The following is a 12,154-nucleotide window of genomic DNA, read 5'->3' as shown; positions in this document are numbered from 1 at the left end:
GGACCTTTACAAGAATCTGATACTTTTCGGAAGCATCTAAAACGTGATAGAAAGGAAAGTAAAAATCTTTCCACAGTACCTTTACTGTCATTAAAAGTAAACGATGATATATTGTTATTGTACGATTTACCGGCTTGGTAATATATTTAGTAAAGTATGATCTAAAATATTATTTTTTTATCGAATATATTACTAAATCTGATAAAACGTCCAATAATAATAATACCGATATAAATAATAATATTTATGGTAATTTTTATAAATTTTATTAAATTAATAATAACAAAATCAATAATGTATTTCTTCAACCATATATTAATCTGTCACACGTAAAACTTCCACATATTTTCAGTGAAACTGAGGGGTTGTTTGTTTGGCTCTGAATGTAATCATTAAGCGCTGAATGTTGAATTGTTTAGCATTCAGACTATTTGTTTCTCATTTCTGAATGATTCAGTGCTGATTGATTCAGCAAAACAGTGCTGAATGATTCAACACAAAAATATATTCTGAATGATTCAGAGTCATTATCAAACAACATATCACATTCAGAGCTAATTCATACAGAACCTCTAAATCATTCAATATTTAAATTTTTTAACGCTTAATCATTATAAAGTAAACAAACAACTTAAGTTGGTGCTTAAAAGAAGAAAATTACAACATTCTTCACGTTTTTATTCTCATTTATCGTCGGCATTGGATGCTGTGGAAACAGACTGGGAATTTGGATTCGCGGGTCCCAGCATTGACGATTTTAATTTTAATTGATCCAAACAAGAAGAATGAGATAATCAAATAAATATAATAGGACGAGACACTAAATTTTTTAAGTAATATTAGGAGTTTAAATCTTAATATTTACGAATAGAGCAAATTAAGTTGAGAAGATCACCCTCACTTTTACAGTATTCGATCTGAATTAATCGATAAATATATCAAATATCAATAATTAATTAAAAAAAGAAATCTAATAAAAATGTACACGCATTTCTTTTTATCCTTGAAGCAAGTTTGAATCAGAATAACATAATTTTACAAGTTGACCCCACTACAGTTTTTACTATTTTTTATTAATCCGATATGAATATAAAATAATATTTGTTCAAAGACTTTTAATTATTTGATAATAAACACTTACACACCCTTGTATACACGGTGCTCGAATACAAAACTTTAACAATCTCTTAATCACTAAATCGCTTGATTCATGCTATTTTATTCTTTTTAATAACAATTATACTTCATTACAAAATATTACAGAAAATGATACATCCCCAAAGGATACAAAAATTGGTCTTTATTTATTTCTTTTACTTTTGCTACTACGAAATAAAACAAATAAATTGGTTGTTACAATATGTTTCTATATTTTTTTTACATTTAGAATTTATTTTCTCTATTTTATTTTTCAAAAATCTAATTTTTTGGTGTATTTAGATACCACAATATAATTGTATAAAAATATAATTACTATTTGTAATTACAAGTAATTCAAATTCTCAAAACATGTTTAATTTTTCAAACATGCTTTGAAGATTAAAAAAAGAGAAAATAACTTCAGTGACAAAAAATGCCTTATAATATACGATTTTAACCAACTTTTTTTGGATTTGCCAACATGACCAACTAAATCGCAATGCGATTGATAATTCGCAACGCGATCTCCGGTATCGCAAATCAGTTTCCAGATTCGCAACGCGATTCTGACTATCGCATTGCGATTTTCGAAATTCGCGTTGCGATTTTCCTAATTCGCAATGCGAATACGTAAATCGCAATGCGAATCTGACTATCGCAATGCGATTTACATAGCGCCATTCGTATCCAACGCGTATTTTTTTTTCAAATTCCAAACACGAATATATTAATATATCGGAACACTGAACCGTCCACAGTATATCCCGTAATCGTAACTCATAACCTAAAACCCTAAATCACAACTCAGTCTCATCTCCATCTCTCACTCTCTAAGGGCGACATCCGTCCCCCTCCGACGAAATCAGTACCCATCTCTGACGATCAGTCTCCATCTCCGGCGAATCATTCACGGTCAGAAATGGAAAATCATCCAAATCAACCACCGAGGGTTAGTTTTTTAATTATTTTATTTTGAAATTTTGCATTATTATTAGGTTTTCATATTGAAATTGATGATAAGTTTACTGGTGTTTTCAATAATAGATTAACCATTTCACTTAGATTGCTTATTATATTCATTCGATTGCTGCCAATACTGCTAAACTGTTTAGTCTTTAACCATGTGAAGTTAGTATTTTTCTTTGTTTTGTCTTTTGGTTGAAGTAGTGCAATCCATTCAAGTTTCTTTCAATTTTAGTATTTGAAACCGAGAATGACTATCGCAATGCGATTCTGTCGTTGCGATTTTCATTTCGCGTTGCGATTCTTGCGTTGTGATAGTCATTTTCGTGTTGCGATTTTCATTTTTGTGTTGCGATTTAAAGTTTCAAAAACTATTCTTATTCTGCAAATTGAAACTTAAATGAATTGCATTACTTCAACCAAAAACAAATACTAAATTCACAGTGTTGCAAATTTAAGTTTGAAGAATAAACTACTACTCTTTATGTTTATTGTTCATATCTTCACAGTGTAGTTTTTGGTATATCTAAATTGGTATGTTTATTGTTTTTGCAGAACTTTTATTCGGCTCAATTGACCTTAAGAAATAAAGTAAGCCTGGCCAAAACTATTACCCTATCATGGTTTCTCGGGTTTTTTCCTGAGCTGTCAACGGAGATTCGAATTTACACGTAGAAGACTTGACGAGATATTGATAGAAAGATGGTTTTACTCGGAGGATGACGTCGATGTTGTCCGAGTATGCCTTTTAATACTTTTGCAAGCCGACTTTTTAGGCAGAGAGGCCCGACAACCTATTCCTAATGATCTAATTAAATTGGTAGAGTACCTAAATGAATGGAACCTGTTTCCGTGGGGTTCGTATCTATGGAGAGCTACATGGAATAAGTTGTAGTCTGCCTTTAATAATCGGAAAAGTTTGCGTGGCGATGGTTCCAAATACACTTTGTCAGGCTTTATTTGGCCTTTAAGGTAATTTTTATATAATATTTCCAAAATTATAATTAATTCTTTCACAATTACTATGTTTGTTATTTATTTTTGTAGATTTGAATATTTGAGGCCTTTCCCACCATGCAGACATATGCATTAAAATTCTAATGATATTCCTAGGGCTATTTCCTGAAGAGGAAACGGTCCTTGCAGCAATGGAAGATTTACTACCGTATACTACAATAATAATGTAAGTTAACACAAATACTACCATATTTATAAACAAGTTATTACTAGTACACGTTTAACTTTGTTTGAGCTTTTATATTGTTAGGAGGCCAACACTCCATTACAGAGGCTGACACCCACGGAAGCTGAGCTTGCCACTGATTGGTGGCAAGCTAGTAAGCTTTTTTTTGATGGCACAGATGATGAGCAGCCACCACTTTGAGAGCCATCACCTCACCCAGAGTCATCACCTGATCGACTCGAATATACACTTACACAACGAGAGTCATCACCTATTCTGTCACATCATCGAGCCTCTTCTCCACCATCACCTCATGATAGGTGACCGGCAAAGATGCCACAACGTTTATCTCTCTGTTCTCCACCTCCACCTCCACGGGATGAGTTAGGGGAGTTACGTAATGAGGTCAATGCCTTGCGTGAGGAGGTTGGTACTTTACGCGATGACAATGGTGCATGGCGTATTGAGATGTCTACTTTACGTGGTGAGGTAGCAGCTCTACGTGAGATTGTAACATCGTTGCAGAACGAGAGGTTCATACTCTACGCAACGAGGTAAGTTTAATATTTTTCATATTTAACTTGATGATAAATTTACTTGTAATTTCACTTAGATTGCTTAGTAAATTCATTCGGTTGCTGCCAATATTGTTTAACTGTTTATTCTTTAACCCTGTGAAATTAGTATTTGTTTTTGGTTGTCTTTTGGTTGAAGTAATGCAATCCATTCAAGTTTCAATTTGCAGAAGAAGAATAGTTTATTATCACAATGCAAAAATGACTATTGCAACGCGAAAATGACTATCGCAACGAGAGAATTGCAATGCGAAATGAAAATCGCAACAATAAAATCACAACGCGAAAATGACTATCGCAATGCGAAAATGACTATCACAATGCGAATTTGATTATCGCAACGAAAGAATCGTAATGCGAAATGAAAATCGCATTGCGATTCTCTCGTTGCGATAGTTAAATTTGCATTGCGATAGTTAAATTCGCATTGCGATAGTCATTTTCGCATTGCGATATTCATTTTCACGTTGCGATAGTCATTTTCGCGTTGCGATGGTCATTTTCGCGTTGCGATTTTAAGTTTCAGTTTCTATTCTTCTTCTGCAAATTGAAACTTGAATGAATTATATTACTTCAACCAAAAGATAAATACTAACTTCACAGTGTTGAAAATTTAAGTTTCAAGAATAAACTACTACTCTTCATGTTGTCATTGAACCTGCACTAAACCTATATGTTGTCCTTTTAAATGTTTATATAAGTGGTTACTTCTGGAATGTTATCTGATGCATTTTGTGAACAATGATATAATAATGACTTGGGTGAATACCGTGCAAGTTTGAAATATATTTGTCTTTGTTTTCACTGTTTAATATCATATCTGTTTATTTACTGATTTATGTATTAATTTATTTTTAGCGGCCCGCTAAGGTGGATGCTCTACGTCGGGTTTTTCTTGCAAGACGGAGTTCACGCATCAGACGGCGTGCACGTGCCATTACGTCTCCGTTCACCCCAATAGTGCGAAGAATCCGTAAGAAAAAGCCCGACTCACCTGTCATCGTTCAAGAGGCCTCCCCTATCGTTCAAGAGGCCCCTATCATCCCTCAAGAGTCCCCTCCCACCGTTCAAGAGGCCACTGTCATCGTTGAAGAGGTCCCTCCCAACATTCTAGAGCCCGATTCACACGGCGTAATATATCAAAATTATTGAGAAGCCCCCTCACGTGCCGGACATGATGGATGATTATTGGCTTTCGTATAAGTTACTGGCCAGTACCATTCCGGCAGATGAAGTGGAGATGAAATAACTACCAGAAACAATTCTGGATAATACCCTTTGGGCTAAGACCGCAGTTGATTTTTATCTACATAAGCGAAGCCAAGGGTGTTACGCATACAAACTCAACGATGAAATGCATTTGTTGATTGAACGGTCTTGGTGGGGTGTATTATTAGGGTTGAAGACAACGACTATTTCGATGGGGGTAAGTCTTATATTCTTATATTTCAGTTTGATTAATTTTTTTTAAAATTTATGTAATTCACTAATATATGTCTTTTTTTGTAAAACAGCATATTGATGAATGGGTGACACGTCTTCTAATTGTAAGGAAATTGAAGAAAAATATAAAAAAACACGATATACAATTATGCCGATGTCTTTTCACGTAGTTCACTTGAAGAATCAACGACAAGAATCATATGTGTTGGCTAATGGACAAGCTAAACTTTATCCTGCATGGTGGGAGGTCGATAAGGTTAGTATATTTGTTTAAATATTTTAAAGGTGTTCATAAATAAGTGCGCAATTTGAATTATTACATTTCGATGCAGGTGTTTATCCCTGTTTTGGACCGTACTTATTGGCTTCTCGTCGAGCTTCAGCTCCCATCCCTAAAGATAATAGTATATGACAACATGATAAATTACATATCATTGTCAAATTTGAGAGATATTATTAAGGTATGGAGCTCTCATTTGGCTAAATTCTTGGATGCAATTAATTATTGGACTAAGTCTGGAAACAAGAAGCCAAAGAAGTTCAATGTTACAGTTATCAGAGACGAGACCGTGCCACAACAAACGAAGGAAGCCAGAGAGGGGATTGTGGTCCTCTCGTATGCATGTGCTTGGAGCGTTTGACGACAGGAAGTACACAGTTTCTACCTCCCACCGATAGAGATAGAGGTACAGTAGGCTTGTGGTTTCGGCATTTTATGGCTAGAGCGATATATGCGAGATGCTGCCTACCTGCATCCGCGTTATGAAAGTGTCCATAAGCAATTTGTAAGTCAAATGCAATTGTTGTTAAACATATATACTCTTTTTGGTTTGAAAATATTTGGTTAAGTAGCTAGAATTCAATAATTTGTTGTTTGTAGGTTTTAGATGTGTAGAAAGTGTTATTGATTCAATGTTTGGTTTCTGCAGGTTAATCCTGAAGTGAGCTGCATGAAATGGATGTATGGGTGCAAAAGTTGATTCAATAATTGATGAGGAAATAATTCATTATTATTTTTTGATTGTTTAATTGATTTGTAAAAGATGATTTGTAAATGTTGATTTGTTTAATTGATGTGTACATAATTATTATTTGTGCTTGTTTAATTGATTGAAATGTAATAGTTGATTTGTTGATTTCAATCTGCATTATGTTGAATGCAAAACAGACTATCGCAACACAGAAATGACTATCGCAACGAGAGAATCACAAATGCGAAATGAAAATCGCAACGAAAGAATCGCAATGCGAAAATGAAAATCGCAACGTGAAACTAAATTCGCGTTGCGATTTTCATTTTTGCATTGCGATTCACTCGTTGCGATTTTTCATTTCGCATTGCGATTCTCTCGTTGCGATAGTCAATTCCGCGTTGCGATAGTCAATTCCGCGTTGCGATAGTCATTTTCGCGTTGCGATAGTCAATTCCACGTTGCGATAGTCATTTCCGCGTTGCGATAGTCAATTCCGCATTGCGATAGTCATTTCCGTGTTGCGATAGTCATATTCGCGTTGCGATTTCCGCGTTGCGATAGTCAAATGAATGTCTAATAAGTGATAACAACTGAACATATCATAGCAATGTTCAAACTCAAGTTACTAATACATGCCTAACTGAAAATGTTAAAAGTTCACACATAATATACACATAATACAACGTTTGCATTTAAAAATCACCTAAGTTAACAGTCCCAAAAGGTGAAGCCGGTTGTGATTGGGATTTTGATGAGGATCCATATTTTGGTAGAGGAAAAGATGATTGTGATGGCACTGGTGTTCCACATGTCAACCTTGTATGACCACTTTCCTTGCACCGACTACATGTCGATCTCTTCTTCTCTTCACCCTTAGACGGTATACGATCGTGACTTTTTGGTCGGCCAGGTAGCCTTCTGTCCATGGCTGGTGGCAAAACTGTTTGTAAGTCATCTGGTATGTCCCACTCAGAAGGATGTGGAATAGGGTAGACAATCTCGACATAAGTCTGTCGATATACTTCTGTAGTGTAGCAATCCATAGCGTATGCGCTTGAATCATCTTGGTTTAGATGAAGATAAACTTTTATAACATGGCCACACGGATAACCAGATGTTTGCCATTTCATACAACTACACGTCTTTGCATTTAGATCGACAAGCCCATTTAAGTTATTATCCAGTACTTCAAACAAAGTGTTTGAACATGGTTCAACTCTCCATGACGTTGACTTCACAACACATTTCGTTATCTTTTTTTCAGTCCATGGTGTAACACGATGTTCCAATGTTCCTGTAAATTTAAATAAATAATACTTAGTAAAATATATAATAAGTTACGAATTTAAAGAAATAATACCTGCATTGTTTCTTTTCTTGTAGTACCACTGTTGAATAGAGGCTCGAAAAAACTCCATTAACATAGTAATGGGTAATTTCCGGGAATGACGCCTTAGAGCGTTGATTGATTTTGCACTATTAGACATCATGAAACCATATCTTGCTCCAAGTTGATGTACTCTTGACCATCTTTCAAACCCGACATCTTCTAGTATTTGAGCACACTGAGGCAAAACACGTCTTAAACAGTTTATATGCTTATTAAATCCACTTCCCGATAAGCTTTTACAGCCTTCCAGTATGTCCATTTGTGATTTTTTATACCAGCAGACCTTGATTTTAGATTTCTATACAAATGAACACCACAAAGTCCATGAAAAGCATCTGGGAAACACCTTCTAACAACGTTGTCAATTGAGTTTGCCCTATCGGATATGATTGTCAGATTGCTAATAGGACCTATGCAATCCTAAGATGCCCCATAAACCATGTCCATGAATCAGAGGTTTCAGATTTGCCAACCCCGTAAGCTATTGGCAGTATCCCATTGTTAGCATCCATGGCTACTGCTAATAAGTTTACTCCAAGGTATCGACCTTTTAAATGTGCTCCGTCAACTATAATAACTGGGCGCATGCAAGTAATAAACGAACGAATCTACAAAATCATATACACAAGAAATATAATCATTTAAATGTGAAATGTAACTAACAAAAATGAGTCAACAAAATTATATTGATTTACTAACCGCATCACCAATGGCGATAAACAAAAACTCAAAGCGTCAATCTCTATCTGTTTTGATATGAGTTACCGACCCAGGATTTTTCAGCTTTAAATTGTGACAATAAGCCGGCAGTTGGGCAAACGATGCTTCTGGCGACCCCTCAACAATTCCAAGACATAACATTTGGCTCTCCAAGCTTGAGAATATGAGATACTAATCTTGAACCGAGCATTCATTTCAGTCATAATTTCATGTCCCCGATATACCCTGCCATTCAAAAACATTAACTCAGCCAGAAAACCACCCAACCCTTTTGTTTGCCTGTCTATGGTGAGGAAAACTTGGGTTCTTGAACATGTATGTTTATCAATAAAAGTCCTAACTTGAAACATTTCGCAATCTTTTATCCTCTTTGCAATCATATGCCACGTACAGTTTTTGTCAATCATACACCTTGTTTCGAAACGATCTTTGCTTGATTTGTTAACTTTTAGTTGATAACCATCTTCCACACATTTTATATACAAAGCTATCTTCAAGTCTTCATTTGTATTAAAACAATCATCTTTCTTGATACGAATAATTTTGTGTAACAATCAACTGTATCTTTACCAACTCTTCTTCGGTATCTGAAGTAATTCTGGTATATTCCAGTATACTCCCGTGGCATTTCTTCGGGACTTTTCTTGGGGATTTCTTCTTCTTCTTCTTTTTAAGGTTAATGAATACAGAATGGATGTTCAACATGTTCATTTACAATCGTAACTTCCTCCTCATTATCATCAACAACATCTTCCTCGGTAACGGCTGTTTCATCAGCAAAATTCGGGTATTGACCAATATCAAAATCATTACACGCAGGGTCTGTTTCTTCTTTTGCAAAATCATCAAAATCCGAGTATTGACCAATATCAAAGTCTGGGTATTGACCAAGATCAAATTTTGAATACTGACTAGTACTCACAATTTTTTCTGTTGGCTCAACATCGTCTAACTGGTCAATACGAAAATCGGAATTTGGTGCTGAAAGTTGATTGGGATTTGGATTAGGGAAATGTTGTGGGTTTTGAGATTGTGTTTGGCATTGGAAATGTGGTGAAACAATATTTGCTTGGTGATGAAATTGTGGTGGAACCATTAAATTTGAGCACCATAACTGAGGTTGAAAAACTTAGTTGATTACTACCCGCTACTGACCCAACTTCACTACTTCTAGGTTCAACAACATACAATGTAACATCATCACTTGAAACACTAATATAAGCAATGAATCGTTCAACATCTTCATTGTCGGTTAACAAATAAACTTTACCATTTCTCTGATAAGATAGCCTAAATCCACTTAGGAGCTCTAAATTCAATTTATTTGCAACATGTAACATTAGAGTTTCATAAGTTAACTTTTTTAATGACAGTTTTAGTTGAAGATTCATGGGTAAATGCATATATTGTAAAACACCATGAACATTCTCCCATGACCATCCAAAACACAAATCTATCCAAACATGATCAACATTAGATGATTTCATTATTGTAAATTAATTTACTAAACAAACGAGCTGCGAAACTAAAACCTGTTGCCGGATGGGGAAGGATGTCGTTGGATATAGGAACGGATGTCGCCGGAGAGAGTGATAGATGGAGATGGAATGAGTTGCGATTTAGGGATTTAGGTTATGAGTTACTGCTGCTGCGTAGTTATATACCCAAAACATTTATGTTGTGAAACTGAAACCTGTTGTGAATTCAGAAATCGAGTTGCGAATTTGAAATTCAGTATTGCGATAGTCAGAATCTCGTTGCAATAGTCAAAATCTCGTTGCGATAGTCAGATTCGCATTGCGATTTACGTATTCGCATTGCGAATTAGGAAAATCGCAACGCGAATTTGGAAAATCGCAATGCGATAGTCAGAATCGCGTTGCGAATCTGGAAACTGATTTGCGATACTGGAGATCGCGTTGCGAATTATCGATCGCATTGCGATTTAGTTTGTCATTTTGGCAAATCCAAAAAGGTTGGTTAAAATCGTATATTATAAGGCATTTTTGGTCACTGAGGTTATTTTCTCTTAAACAAATTCGAATACATTTATTGACATTAACTTTTTATTGTTATAAACTTATGGAGTACAATGTTATTTTAAGGTTACGTGACTTCCAGATTAATATTTTCTTTATGCCAAAATGTTACGTTAAGGATTAAATAGAATAATTTTAGTAATATCGGCAATTAAATTTGAATTTTTAAAGTTAAAAAGTGAAAGAGATTAATTTTTTGAAAATAAAAATAAACAAACTAATTTCAAATGTATAAATTGTACAAGGATTTTTGAGCATGTTTCAATTTAAATTGAATTAATTTTATGTTAAATTAATATTTGTATTTTTTAAGAAGTAATTATTGAATAATTAAATGTTTTTTATTAGCAAATGAAACGCTTTAGCCTTTAGAATCAATTCATGGAATCATACTTTTTCTTTTTTGGTTGTTAATTATTCATGGCATCAGAAGTATATATACACTTATGAAATCCACCTCACATGGCACCACCTCCACAACTGTAAAGTGAAAACAAGCAAAAACCCATTTATTTCTCAGAACAAAATATTTAGCATGAGGATGTTTGGGATCCCTATTGTCAACACACATTTTCGTCCTACTAGGATTCAAACTCTTAAAAATAGGATAGAATTTTGCTAGGATTCAAACTCCTAAAAATAGGATAGAGTTCTACTATTATTTAAACTCCTAAAGATAGGATCAACAAGCATTATAAATAGTCATTGTAACTCACTATTGTAACACATTCGAATGAGGATATACAAAATACCAAGCAAAAAATTACAAGCAACTCGTAGCCATTTTTCGAAGCATTTATATTTTGAAATGTAAAGTTCATACTTTCGCATGTTATTTTTCCTTACCCTTGCTGTGTTTTTATTTCGAAAGAAAACTGAGAGAAGTGTTTTTGGCCGATGAACGGGGGCGTTTTCGAGATCTATTTTTGTAGATCTAGTCCCCGAGGCTTGTGTTTTTGAAAAACTATTCGGATTTTTATAAACGGGTCATGTGGATCCGCGTGTTTTATCATTTTTTTCTTCGATTGGCTTTTAATTTTGACCCCTAATTCATTTTTTATTTTAATTTAATCCTTATTATATATATATATATATATTTAATTATATTTATTTATTTATTTATTATATTTTTTTTCATTTTTCTTTGCGTATATTATATTATTTTTCTATTATTATTATATATATATTATATATTTTTTTTAATCTATGTTACTTATTTACTATGTTTTTTACTATATTTTCCTAACGTTATATATATATATATATATTCTTACTTTATTTTATTTTATATTTCTATGATTACTATTTTTTTAGTTAATATTATATGTATATTTATTTTTCATTTATTTATTTATTACTATTTAGTATTTATTATATTATACATACATTATATATATATATATATATATTATTTTTTATACTATTTATTTTTTTCATATTTTTAGTTTCTTTGCTCTTATTATTATTTTTCTTTTTAAAAAAACACTTTACCTTTTTTATTCTTTTTGTATATATTTTATCTTCATTTTTTATTTATTCAATTTCATTTTTTTTTCATCCAATTATTTTATGTTTATTATTATTGGTTTCATTTATTTCCTTGGTTTACTCTTTAGTTTTGTTACTTTCTTTTTTAATTATTATTATTTTTTAAAATCTTATTTTTAAGGGTATTTCCGTAAACTCATTAAGGGTAAGTAATTCAGATCAAATTTTACCTTTTAATT

This window comes from Hibiscus syriacus, unplaced genomic scaffold, assembly GCF_006381635.1.
Source record: "Hibiscus syriacus cultivar Baekdansim isolate YM2019G1 unplaced genomic scaffold, ASM638163v2 tig00110858_pilon, whole genome shotgun sequence".
NCBI lineage: Eukaryota > Viridiplantae > Streptophyta > Magnoliopsida > Malvales > Malvaceae > Hibiscus > Hibiscus syriacus.
Note: the sequence above shows the minus strand (reverse complement) of the source record.